General features: G+C 38.2%; 3 non-coding genes across 3 annotated transcripts; all 3 read right to left on the bottom strand.

Moving 5' to 3' along the window:
- Nucleotides 1-3,168: 3,168 nt before the first annotated feature.
- Nucleotides 3,169-3,258, bottom strand: Trnai-uau (transfer RNA isoleucine (anticodon UAU)). The gene is given in 2 exon segments: nucleotides 3,169-3,204; nucleotides 3,221-3,258. It is a non-coding gene; the product is annotated as a tRNA-Ile (tRNA).
- Nucleotides 3,259-6,057: 2,799 nt separating this feature from the next.
- On the bottom strand, nucleotides 6,058-6,147 carry Trnai-uau (transfer RNA isoleucine (anticodon UAU)). The gene is given in 2 exon segments: nucleotides 6,058-6,093; nucleotides 6,110-6,147. It is a non-coding gene; the product is annotated as a tRNA-Ile (tRNA).
- A 4,457-nt stretch (nucleotides 6,148-10,604) lies between these two features.
- On the bottom strand, nucleotides 10,605-10,694 carry Trnai-uau (transfer RNA isoleucine (anticodon UAU)). Its single transcript is given in 2 exon segments — nucleotides 10,605-10,640; nucleotides 10,657-10,694. It is a non-coding gene; the product is annotated as a tRNA-Ile (tRNA).
- Nucleotides 10,695-12,715: the final 2,021 nt, after the last annotated feature.

Genomic DNA, 12,715 nt, shown 5'->3' with positions numbered 1-12,715 from the left:
TGCTGGGGGGACTGATGGGAGCAAGATAAAAAGGAACCAAGAAGATAAAAGGGACCTCTGGAGTCCAAAGATCTCAGACGAGACCGTTGAAATCGAGTGGAAGGACGAAAACAAGCTTTAGTGCCTTACGAAACGATGGATGAAATGCCATCGTTGGCAATTACAACGGACCCCATATTTGCCTCCCAATCATCCGAATTTGACCAAGACGTCCAAGTTACAACAGGAATTGCAATCGTTGATGGATCGTAACGATTTGTCTGAAACAGAAAAATCACTAAAGTACGGTCAACTCTTGCAACGAATACAACTCTTTCACCAGAAATCTTTAGACGAAACAGCTCTACCCACTCTGAAAGATTTTAAGACCTTGATGAATAATCCATCACCATCACCACCACCCACCACCACCCCAGTGGTCAAGACAGACGCAGCCCCACGAATGCCTGATGAAGAACAGGTACGAGAAGTTTTCAAGCATCGTCAGCAGCTCCCATTCCTAGCAAGATTGCAGCGTCCTTGTTGCCGCTTTCCCCCACACACCCCAACGAGAAGAACTGAAAGCTTGCATTAAAAAGATGATGTCCACTCCTCATTCGACAGAAGTGAAAAAGAATGAGGAGAAACCAGAAGTGAAAATGAAAAGAAGACCAAAGCCATCTCATTAGCACCTCCACTGCCACCACTACTACTGACTTCTAGGGTGTTTGTATCTGCTGTCAGGCTGCGAACTGACACATATTAGGCTTAATTTCTGTTGAATTACGACATGACGATATCTGACGTAATGAGAGAGATCATGAGGTTCGATCCCAGAGGAAAAAACTGCCAAATATCTACTTTGTCTCTTACTTATTTTAAAAGCAAAATATTTCCATACACCGATACAGTGAGCAAAGGAAGGAGACGGCCAGATTATGCTTGATGATCCGATAGAAGGCTGGGAGAGAGAGAGAGAGAGAGAGAGAGAGAGAGAGAGAGAGAGAGAGAGATTCTGAGACAGAGTGAGAGAGAGTGAGAGAGAAAGAAAGGGAGAGAGAGAATATCTTTCTACTCTAACCTGTGACCGACGTTGAATTTGGAAGGACCGGCAAGCAACCTAGTTATGCAGGCATGCTAGGCGAGAAGAGATTTCTATTATTGGTATGAACAGAATGGTTAATTATATTTTTAAAAACTTAGTAATTATTTCTAAGAAAGTGTATCATTCAAATGTCATGTTCCATTTCCTTTTGCTTTTATAATTGATTATATTCTTTTATTCTGCATTCTGAGGCTTGTTTTGTTTTATTCTATATCTCTGCTCAGGTCTCAATTTATTCTATTTCGTTTTTTATTTTATTATTTACTCGATCCGCGCAGTATCTCCGTGGTCTATCATCCTCTTGATAACAATAACCAAACCAACATGTAACAATGGGTTTGGTGCATGGGGTGATGGTGTTATATATATATATATATATATATATATATATATATATATATATATATATATATATATATATATATATATATATATATATATATATATATATATATATATATATATATATATATATATATATATATATATATATATATATATATATATATATATATATATAAACCCATTATGAACAGCAAATAATATTGCTATTTACAAACAGTATGCAGTGCAAAGACCAGCAATATTTTGTCAACCAGAAAATCCCTTCTATGCTGAGCCCAATACCATGCCGATATAAGCTATAAACCTAAAATGGTTTAGAAAATCATTGTCTTAATTAACAAACTTGGATGCATGACGAGAGAAACAAAAATGAAAGAAAAAGAAAATTTGACAGAAGAAAAGAAATTGAAACAATGTAAATAGATACTGCATATTGTGAATAATTAGAATCAGTATTTTGATCAATTCGTATACTATTTAGTTTGGATTTTACTCCATATTAAGTCATATTGTTGTATTGCTTTTTTAATTCTTGTTTGAATGGAAATTTTAAAGATATCAAATAATATCTGGAATATGTAAACAGTCTTAGAGTTTTTCTTTCTTTGAAATTCAGCATTTAAACCTCAACCCCTTCATAGTAAATATCGTAATAACCCTATTCTACTTTTATGAGCAAACAAAGTATTGTTTGCCATCCACCTTGGGACACACTACAATTAAGACAGTAAGGAAATAAAGGTTGATGAATATAGTCGTGGCAAGCGCAATTAGATACACAAACGTCCGGAATGCAAAATTATGTTTCTTTAGAACATTCAGTTTGTGTGGTAATGTGTGGGATCGTTTGCCATGAGCGGTTGCAAAACGAAGAATGAACTTTTCCATAGTTGGATATCTTAAATCGTGGTCACATGCAAGTCACGATAGGCAGAACACTTTGTTTTCTTCATCCACTTAAATAACAGATCGTGGATTTCCAACCTCGAAGGTGTTTGACAACAACAACGTCTAGTCAGTAGACTCATCTTGCTACATTTCTTTCCATGAGTTTGGCAGGAATATGGTATGAAATGGGCGCAGAGAGTAAGGAGGTAGATCCATAAGAAGCACAGTTTTGCACAGCATTAAATTAATCCTCCAAAGAAGACGATGCATGTTGTTCATCGTCAGCCGGGACTAAACGTGTGAGCACCTTTCTCTTCTACGACAGAAATGCCTTAAATGCTTCACTGATGCGGGCCACCAGTTTCTCTTCGTGGCATGTACTGTTAGAGAACTTGCAACCATCCATATTGGAAGTGTTCGACGTATCGGAAGGCATCTGACTCTTTGGGGTAGGCGAGTGGCCTCGAACCTCAGAGACCTCTCGTTCCTGGCAGAATAGTAAGACTACATTAGATGTATGCAGTTTTCAATATCTTTGCGAGCGTCCCTGCGCCTTCATTGTGCGTGTGTATTCAGGTTTATGTTTGATGTCTGAAACAAGTGTCAAAATATGCAGTAGCCAACCTCATTTAACACATAGGAGGAATAGTAGCAATTTAAAATGACTAACTCAAATTAAAGGTTCAAAATGACTAGGTGATGCAAGGAAATTAAATGGAAAACACTCCTAATTAACCGATGCCTGTTGCCTTTCCCGATTACCCATGCAATATGCGAAATATATCAGAATATGTAAATATAATATATTGGCGTAATGACAGGTAATGGATTTTTTCATTAAAAATGATCGTTGCCCCGGGTGAGGATCGAACTCACAACCTCCGCATCGCCTAGGATACTGTCTATAAGTACGGCGCGCTAACCGATTGCGCCACCGGGGCTGACTGATTGGTATTTCTTAACAAAATGTTACAGGAATAAATAAACTTTGAAAAACAGGATCATCTCATTTGGAGTGGGACTCTTACTTTCTTCAACAGTCGACTTCTCATACAGGGGACCCACAACTAAATTGTTGGAGAATTATTGAAACTGGCACTGAGAGTCAGTAGGAAGAAATATGGACATTAAACAACATGAATGATCTGTAATTAGGGTGAAACGTGTTTAATTAACTCTTTTTCCTTCGCCCTTTAATGAGTCTGGCTGGAATCCACAGCTAGATAGATGAAAATGATGAATTCTTACTGCTCATGACATGGAACAAAGCAAGATCGATGTTTGCGTTACATTATTAAAACACTTTGAATGTAAAATGACAGCTGGGTCTTGTGATCATTTCATTTATTAAACGCAAAAGGAAAAAACATAATTAATAATAATAATCAAGTTTAAACGATATTAACGAGTTACTAACTTCTCTTTCGGGCGTTTATCACCCTCGTCGCATTGAACAGTTTATGGCCATCAGATTTATCTGCCCTTTAAAATGTATAACTCGCGTGAAATAATTACAGAGAAAGGACCAGGTTTTGGCACAAACCTGTAGGATAAAATTTAAAAAATAGTTACAGAGCGCAAACCAGAAAGCTACCTTTTTATTACTTCATGAAAACTGGTTTACAAAAAAGTTTTATTTGATGGAAAATAGACAAGCGTAAAGATGGAAACGACCTGTCAATTTTCACAGGTCTTTGAAAGGCAGAAACCAAGGAACCAGCCTTTTACATTGTCCATGAAAATTGGTTTATAAATACATTTTTGGATTGACTCGGGCTATGATTTTTGTTGTTGGTGTTGTTGTTTTTTTTAAAATTGGGCTTTGAATTTGGAGGGAATTTAGAACAGATCCAATATGTTTCCATATCACTCCTGTACTTAAAATTGCTTTATCAAAGAGCATACATGACTCATGAGTTAGATACAGTTTGTGTTTGCATTCATTGATAAAGACAACTATTCTTTAATATTGTTCATGTTAGTGTGATTAATGTTAAAATCATCAAACATGAGTAATCTTTACATTTTCTACTGGAGTCAAGTCTTCTGAGATAGGATATCTAAAATACAATGATCCGGGTTGTAGATAACTTCTGGGTGAGCTTATGTATCGAATTCATTTGTTATAGTTCTAACTTCATGTCTTATTGCATGTTTAGTTACACCTAACTCCCTACCAAAGATTGTGTATAATTATACATTATACATATATGGAAAAAATTCTTGTATACTCATAAATTAAAATTAAAAGAGGATCAAGAAGAAGAATAAAGTAGAATAATCAAAGAGCTATACGATAATCCTTCAATCACTAAAATTGTCAAATTACATCTGACAAAACTTATTAAGAAATTTATGTTATTATTGCGTTTAGAAATTTAACAATCAGAAAAACTAGACTATACTAACAACACTATAAATAGATACTACATATTGTGAACAATGAGAATCAGTATTTTGATCAATTCGTATACAATTTAGTTTGGATTTTACTCCATATTAAGTCATATTGTTGCATTGCTTTTTCAATTCTTGTTTGAATGGAAATTTTAAAGATATCAAATAATATCTGGAATATGTAAACAGTCTTAGAGTTTTTCTTTCTTTGAAATTCAGCATTTAAACCTCAACCCCTTCATAGTAAATATTGTAATAACTCTGTTCTACTTTTATGAGCAAACAAAGTATTGTTTGCCATCCAACTTGGGACACACTACAATTCCGACAGTAAGGAAATAAAGGTTGATGAATATAGTCGTGGCAAGCGCAATTAGATACACAAACGTTCGGAATGCAAAATTATCTTTCTTTAGAACATTCAATTTGTGTGGTAATGTGTGGGATCGTTTGCCATGAGCGGTTGCAAAACGAAGAATGAACTTTTCCATTGTTGGATATTTTAAATCGTGGTCACATGCAAGTCACGATAGGCAGAACACTTTGTTTTCTTCATCCACTTAAATAACAGATCGTGGATTTCCAACCTCGAAGGTGTTTGACAACAACAACGTCTAGTCAGTAGACTCATCTTGCTACATTTCTTTCCATGAGTTTGGCAGGAATTTGGTATGAAATGGGCGCAGAGAGTAAGGAGGTAGATCCATAAGAAGCACAGTTTTGCTCAGCATTAAATTAATCCTCCAAAGAAGACGATGCATGTTGTTCATCGTCAGTCGGGACTAAACGTGTGAGCACCTTTCTCTTCTACGACAGAAATGCCTTAAATGCTTCACTGATGCGGGCCACCAGTTTCTCTTCGTGGCATGTACTGTTAGAGAACTTGCAACCATCCATACTGGAAGTGTTCGATGTATCGGAAGGCATCTGACTCTTTGGGGTAGGCGAGTGGCCTCGAACCTCAGAGACCTCTCGTTCCTGGCAGAATAGTAAGACTACATTCGATGTATGCAGTTTTCAATATCTTTGCGAGCGTCCCTGCGCCTTCATTGTGCGTGATGTATTCAGGTTTATGTTTGATGTCTGAAACAAGTGTCAAAATATGCAGTAGCCAACCTCATTTAACACATAGGAGGAATAGTAGCAATTTAAAATGACTAACTCAAATTAAAGGTTCAAAATGACTAGGTGATGCAAGGAAATTAAATGGAAAACACTCCTAATTAACCGATGCCTGTTGCCTTTATCGATTACCCATACAATATGCGAAATATATCATAATATGTAAAAAAAATATATTGGCGTAATGATAGGTAATGGATTTTTTCATTAAAAATGATCGTTGCCCCGGGTGAGGATCGAACTCACAACCTCCGCATCGCCTAGGATACTGTCTATAAGTACGGCGCGCTAACCGATTGCGCCACCGGGGCTGACTGAATGATATTGCTTAACAAAATGTTACAGGAATAAATAAACATTGAAAAACAGGATCATCTCATTTGGATAGCTTACTATAGATTTTAACAACAATAGTTTCCTACCCCATCGCATCTTAGTGACAGTTATCCTGTCGTATTAAGCATATAGATGCCTTAAAGTTAAATATTTTATATAATAATTTCACTTATTGCTACGGTATGACGGATCATGGCATATCTCATGTAAATTGGATTTATGCACACAAAGAAATGACCTATAATATCCCATGAAAAAAGTCACTCTCAAATGTGAAACGAGCCCCAAAGAAGAAAAAGAGAAACAATGTCAAGACCAGGTCACAGCCCCCCAAAAAGAAAAGCCCACAGAAAAAGAAAAAGAAAAGTCCCAAGAAAAGACCACAGAAAACAGCTACTACCTACAAGAGAGGTGCTTCGAACAGGACGTATCCTTACATTCGCAAACCACGACCTGCAGCGACTGTGACCGAGTCTCCAGTAACCTTAAGTTCTTCCACTTCTCCGTTGTTGGTGATGCCTGCCAAACCCAATTTGACACCCGTTCTTCCTCAGTTGATGAAACAATGGAAACCCGAGTCTCCAAGAACTTCTCCAACGGTGACACCCTTCTCCTCTTTAGCTGCAGTAGCAGCTTTTGACAAAGTACCTGCCCCCAAAATCAAAGTCCAAGAGAGATTTGGCATGTTACAGAGTTTACTGGATTTGTCCAAGCAAAGACTGTCCTGATTTATTCCGTTGCGAATCCCTCCACGACGCGTGATGACTGTCATCAAGTTGACATGACATAAAGAAAATCAGTGGCTAAGCGTTCCAGTACAAAAAAGACCTGAGGCAAAGAATGGGAATCATTGTTTTTGTGATCCTGAAAACCCATAGATGTCACCCCAAGAAGCCATCCCTCTTCTATCACCAAAGGAAAGAAAAGGAAAGTACTGACACCTCGTTTAGTCAAACATGGGGACATGTTGTCCGTCCTGTCCAAAGCTTCTCCACTCATGCGAAAGGATCTCATTCAAACTGCCTCCAAAGATTTCATCGATACCGTGTGCGAATGTTGTTTGAACGTCTTGAAAGATACGATACCTGTGTCTAAACACCAGAAGAATGCTTAGCCAAACATCGTCACGTTTGTCTCCAATTGGTCCAAAGAAAATATAAATTTATCAAAAGATGAAGATGTTGGTACAACGCGGAAGAATTTTGTCCCTCTTGTTAGGACCCTTGCTGAAAGGAGTATTGGGAACAATGCTGGGGGGACTGATGGGAGCAAGATAAAAAGGAACCAAGAAGATAAAAGGGACCTCTGGAGTCCAAAGATCTCAGACGAGACCGTTGAAATCGAGTGGAGGGACGAAAACAAGCTTTAGTGCCTTACGAAACGATGGATGGAATGCCATCGTTGGCAATTACAACGGACCCCATATTTGCCTCCCAATCATCCGAATTTGACCAAGACGTCCAAGTTACAACAGGAATTGCAATCGTTGATGGATCGTAACGATTTGTCTGAAACAGAAAAATCACTAAAGTACGGTCAACTCTTGCAACGAATACAACTCTTTCACCAGAAATCTTTAGACGAAACAGCTCTACCCACTCTGAAAGATTTTAAGACCTTGATGAATAATCCATCACCATCACCACCACCCACCACCACCCCAGTGGTCAAGACAGACGCAGCCCCACGAATGCCTGATGAAGAACAGGTACGAGAAGTTTTCAAGCACCGTCAGCAGCTCCCATTCCTAGCAAGATTGCAGCGTCCTTGTTGCCGCTTTCCCCCACACACCCCAACGAGAAGAACTGAAAGCTTGCATTAAAAAGATGATGTCCACTCCTCATTCGACAGAAGTGAAAAAGAATGAGGAGAAACCAGAAGTGAAAATGAAAAGAAGACCAAAGCCATCTCATTAGCACCTCCACTGCCACCACTACTACTGACTTCTAGGGTGTTTGTATCTGCTGTCAGGCTGCGAACTGACACATATTAGGCTTAATTTCTGTTGAATTACGACATGACGATATCTGACGTAATGAGAGAGATCATGAGGTTCGATCCCAGAGGAAAAAACTGCCAAATATCTACTTTGTCTCTTACTTATTTTAAAAGCAAAATATTTCCATACACCGATACAGTGAGCAAAGGAAGGAGACGGCCAGATTATGCTTGATGATCCGATAGAAGGCTGGGAGAGAGAGAGAGAGAGAGAGAGAGAGAGAGAGAGAGAGAGAGAGAGAGAGTCTGAGACAGAGTGAGAGAGAGTGAGAGAGAAAGAAAGGGAGAGAGAGAATATCTTTCTACTCTAACCTGTGACCGACGTTGAATTTGGAAGGACCGGCAAGCAACCAAGTTATGCAGGCATGCTAGGCGAGAAGAGATTTCTATTATTGGTATGAACAGAATGGTTAATTATATTTTTAAAAACTTAGTAATTATTTCTAAGAAAGTGTATCATTCAAATGTCATGTTCCATTTCCTTTTGCTTTTATAATTGATTATATTCTTTTATTCTGCATTCTGAGGCTTGTTTTGTTTTATTCTATATCTCTGCTCAGGTCTCAATTTATTCTATTTCGTTTTTTATTTTATTATTTACTCGATCCGCGCAGTATCTCCGTGGTCTATCATCCTCTTGATAACAATAACCAAACCAACATGTAACAATGGGTTTGGTGCATGGGGTGATGGTGTTATATATATATATATATATATATATATATATATATATATATATATATATATATATATATATATATATATATATATATATATATATATATATATATATATATATATATATATATATATATATATATATATATATATATATATATATATATATATATATATATATATATATATATAAACCCATTATGAACAGCAAATAATATTGCTATTTACAAACAGTATGCAGTGCAAAGACCAGCAATATTTTGTCAACCAGAAAATCCCTTCTATGCTGAGCCCAATACCATGCCGATATAAGCTATAAACCTAAAATGGTTTAGAAAATCATTGTCTTAATTAACAAACTTGGATGCATGACGAGAGAAACAAAAATGAAAGAAAAAGAAAATTTGACAGAAGAAAAGAAATTGAAACAATGTAAATAGATACTGCATATTGTGAATAATTAGAATCAGTATTTTGATCAATTCGTATACTATTTAGTTTGGATTTTACTCCATATTAAGTCATATTGTTGTATTGCTTTTTTAATTCTTGCTTGAATGGAAATTTTAAAGATATCAAATAATATCTGGAATATGTAAACAGTCTTAGAGTTTTTCTTTCTTTGAAATTCAGCATTTAAACCTCAACCCCTTCATAGTAAATATCGTAATAACCCTATTCTACTTTTATGAGCAAACAAAGTATTGTTTGTTATCCAACTTGGGACACACGACAATTCCGACAGTAAGGAAATAAAGGTTGATGAACACAGTCGTGGCAAGCGCAATTAGATACACAAACGTCCGGAATGCAAAATTATGTTTCTTTAGAACATTCAATTTGTGTGGTAATGTGTGGGATCGTTTGCCATGAGCGGTTGCAAAACGAAGAATGAACTTTTCCATAGTTGGATATCTTAAATCGTGGTCACATGCAAGTCACGATAGGCAGAACACTTTGTTTTCTTCATCCACTTAAATAACAGATCGTGGATTTCCAACCTCGAAGGTGTTTGACAACAACAACGTCTAGTCAGTAGACTCATCTTGCTACATTTCTTTCCATGAGTTTGGCAGGAATATGGTATGAAATGGGCGCAGAGAGTAAGGAGGTAGATCCATAAGAAGCACAGTTTTGCACAGCATTAAATTAATCCTCCAAAGAAGACGATGCATGTTGTTCATCGTCAGTCGGGACTAAACGTGTGAGCACCTTTCTCTTCTACGACAGAAATGCCTTAAATGCTTCACTGATGCGGGCCACCAGTTTCTCTTCGTGGCATGTACTGTTAGAGAACTTGCAACCATCCATATTGGAAGTGTTCGACGTATCGGAAGGCATCTGACTCTTTAGGGTAGGAGAGTGGCCTCGAACCTCAGAGACCTCTCGTTCCTGGCAGAAGAGTAAGACTACATTAGATGTATGCAGTTTTCAATATCTTTGCGAGCGTCCCTGCGCCTTCATTGTGCGTGTGTATTCAGGTTTATGTTTGATGTCTGAAACAAGTGTCAAAATGTGCAGTAGCCAACCTCATTTAACACATAGGAGGAATAGTAGCAATTTAAAATGACTAACTCAAATTAAAGGTTCAAAATGACTAGGTGATGCAAGGAAATTAAATGGAAAACACTCCTAATTAACCGATGCCTGTTGCCTTTCCCGATTACCCATGCAATATGCGAAATATATCAGAATATGTAAATATAATATATTGGCGTAATGATAGGTAATGGATTTTTTCATTAAAAATGATCGTTGCCCCGGGTGAGGATCGAACTCACAACCTCCGCATCGCCTAGGATACTGTCTATAAGTACGGCGCGCTAACCGATTGCGCCACCGGGGCTGACTGAATGATATTGCTTAACAAAATGTTACAGGAATAAATAAACATTGAAAAACAGGATCATCTCATTTGGATAGCTTACTATAGATTTTAACAACAATAGTTTCCTACCCCATCGCATCTTAGTGACAGTTATCCTGTCGTATTAAGCATATAGATGCCTTAAAGTTAAATATTTTATATAATAATTTCACTTATTGCTACGGTATGACGGATCATGGCATATCTCATGTAAATTGGATTTATGCACACAAAGAAATGACCTATAATATCCCATGAAAAAAGTCACTCTCAAATGTGAAACGAGCCCCAAAGAAGAAAAAGAGAAACAGTGTCAAGACCAGGTCACAGCCCCCCAAAAAGAAAAGCCCACAGAAAAAGAAAAAGAAAAGTCCCAAGAAAAGACCACAGAAAACAGCTACTACCTACAAGAGAGGTGCTTCGAACAGGACGTATCCTTACATTCGCAAACCACGACCTGCAGCGACTGTGACCGAGTCTCCAGTAACCTTAGGTTCTTCCACTTCTCCGTTGTTGGTGATGCCTGCCAAACCCAATTTGACACCCGTTCTTCCTCAGTTGATGAAACAATGGAAACCCGAGTCTCCAAGAACTTCTCCAACGGTGACACCCTTCTCCTCTTTAGCTGCAGTAGCAGCTTTTGACAAAGTACCTGCCCCCAAAATCAAAGTCCAAGAGAGATTTGGCATGTTACAGAGTTTACTGGATTTGTCCAAGCAAAGACTGTCCTGATTTATTCCGTTGCGAATCCCTCCACGACGCGTGATGACTGTCATCAAGTTGACATGACATAAAGAAAATCAGTGGCTAAGCGTTCCAGTACAAAAAAGACCTGAGGCAAAGAATGGGAATCATTGTTTTTGTGATCCTGAAAACCCATAGATGTCACCCCAAGAAGCCATCCCTCTTCTATCACCAAAGGAAAGAAAAGGAAAGTACTGACACCTCGTTTAGTCAAACATGGGGACATGTTGTCCGTCCTGTCCAAAGCTTCTCCACTCATGCGAAAGGATCTCATTCAAACCGCCTCCAAAGATTTCATCGATACCGTGTGCGAATGTTGTTTGAACGTCTTGAAAGATACGATACCTGTGTCTAAACACCAGAAGAATGCTTAGCCAAACATCGTCACGTTTGTCTCCAATTGGTCCAAAGAAAATATAAATTTATCAAAAGATGAAGATGTTGGTACAACGCGGAAGAATTTTGTCCCTCTTGTTAGGACCCTTGCTGAAAGGAGTATTGGGAACAATGCTGGGGGGACTGATGGGAGCAAGATAAAAAGGAACCAAGAAGATAAAAGGGACCTCTGGAGTCCAAAGATCTCAGACGAGACCGTTGAAATCGAGTGGAGGGACGAAAACAAGCTTTAGTGCCTTACGAAACGATGGATGGAATGCCATCGTTGGCAATTACAACGGACCCCATATTTGCCTCCCAATCATCCGAATTTGACCAAGACGTCCAAGTTACAACAGGAATTGCAATCGTTGATGGATCGTAACGATTTGTCTGAAACAGAAAAATCACTAAAGTACGGTCAACTCTTGCAACGAATACAACTCTTTCACCAGAAATCTTTAGACGAAACAGCTCTACCCACTCTGAAAGATTTTAAGACCTTGATGAATAATCCATCACCATCACCACCACCCACCACCACCCCAGTGGTCAAGACAGACGCAGCCCCACGAATGCCTGATGAAGAACAGGTACGAGAAGTTTTCAAGCACCGTCAGCAGCTCCCATTCCTAGCAAGATTGCAGCGTCCTTGTTGCCGCTTTCCCCCACACACCCCAACGAGAAGAACTGAAAGCTTGCATTAAAAAGATGATGTCCACTCCTCATTCGACAGAAGTGAAAAAGAATGAGGAGAAACCAGAAGTGAAAATGAAAAGAAGACCAAAGCCATCTCATTAGCACCTCCACTGCCACCACTACTACTGACTTCTAGGGTGTTTGTATCTGCTGTCAGGCTGCGAACTGACACATATTAGGCT

This window comes from Sinohyriopsis cumingii, unplaced genomic scaffold (assembly GCF_028554795.1).
Source record: "Sinohyriopsis cumingii isolate HCF-2022 unplaced genomic scaffold, ASM2855479v2 utg002126l, whole genome shotgun sequence".
Taxonomy (NCBI): Eukaryota; Metazoa; Mollusca; class Bivalvia; order Unionida; family Unionidae; genus Sinohyriopsis; species Sinohyriopsis cumingii.
This window is presented reverse-complemented; position numbering and strand designations above follow the sequence as displayed.